This window comes from Oryx dammah, unplaced genomic scaffold (assembly GCF_014754425.2).
Source record: "Oryx dammah isolate SB20612 unplaced genomic scaffold, SCBI_Odam_1.1 HiC_scaffold_9310, whole genome shotgun sequence".
Lineage (NCBI taxonomy): Eukaryota > Metazoa > Chordata > Mammalia > Artiodactyla > Bovidae > Oryx > Oryx dammah.
The window spans coordinates 1-1,229 of NW_024078831.1; the positions used below are offsets into that span (position 1 = coordinate 1).

Consider the following 1,229-nt stretch of genomic DNA (forward strand, 5'->3'; position numbering starts at 1 on the left):
AAAGATAAACCCTCCCGTGCTGTCACAAAGGCCACTGGCAATAAGGTGGTTTAGTCGGTAAGTTGTGTCCAACTCTTGGGACCCTGTAGACTTGTAGCCTGGCAGGCTCCTTTCTTTGTCCAAGGAATTCCCCAGGCTAGAATATTGGAGTGGGTTGCTATTTCTTTTTCTGGGGAATCCTTCCTACCGAGGAATCAAACCCGGGTCTCCTTCATTGCAGGCAGATTCTTTACCGACTGAACTACAAGGGAGGCAAATAAAGTACATCCCATTGAAACATAAATCTGTTAGAGAACTAACATAAAGTAAGAAACACTACAAACAACTCACTTTTTTTTAAAAAAGTCAATTGTAAGCGAAACCACTCAGATGGTGTTCTCTCCCTCTTACTCTCCCAAAAGAAGAGAAGAACGATCATCAATGGCCAATGGCAGCTGCAGAAGCAGCACCAAGGACCGGCTTCACGCTCAGGAGAGAACACTGCACCTCCTCCTCGTGGTTTCGGGTGCTCTACACGATCAGAGAAACTTCTCTAGTAACAAACTATAGAAATGATCCCTGAAAGTATAGTCTTAGCTTCCACCCCCAGCCGCTGCCGGGCCTGTGCTAGCTGTGAACTTTACACTGAGGGCAACCATTTCCCCACCACTTTGCCATTTTTTCTTCTACTGGGAAAAAAAAAAACAGAGCTCTTGCAATACAGCTTTCAAATGCTGTCACTTATCAACTCATTTGAACATTTTCACTGAAAATATAATTTAACAGTTTTTAAAAATCAAACTTAATTTACATAATACAGAGTGACAGCCAATCACAACCCTAGTCTTTAAAGCCCAGGAGGCATTTGCTGCACAGATTGACTAAAGCTGCCCTGCCCCTGAAAGCCTGAGAACCTAGCTGATAGCACTGATTACTCAACCTTCAGTCAGTTCAGTTCAGTTCAGTTGCTCAGTCCTGTCTGACTCTTTGCGACCCCATGAATCGCAGCATGCCAGAGCTCCCTGTCCATCACCAACTCCCGGAGTTCACTCAAACACACGAGCGGCTGCATTCAAGCCTCTCCAAGAAGTTAGACTTTCAAACTGTCATAAGAGGTCACCATGACTGAGGCAGAGACGGGGACTGGGTGGCTGACAACCAGCCCTGGGAAACAGAACCTTTGAGGTTTTGCCATAGGATTGTACTTCCTGTTCACACTTTCTGAATTTTTAAAATAAAGCTGACTGCTG

The 1,229-nt window shown here is 45.0% G+C and overlaps 1 non-coding gene across 1 annotated transcript; it reads right to left on the reverse strand.

Moving 5' to 3' along the window:
* Positions 1-360: 360 nt before the first annotated feature.
* Positions 361-574, reverse strand: LOC120860119. The gene has a single exon (XR_005720247.1). It is a non-coding gene; the product is annotated as a small nucleolar RNA U3 (small nucleolar RNA).
* Positions 575-1,229: the final 655 nt, after the last annotated feature.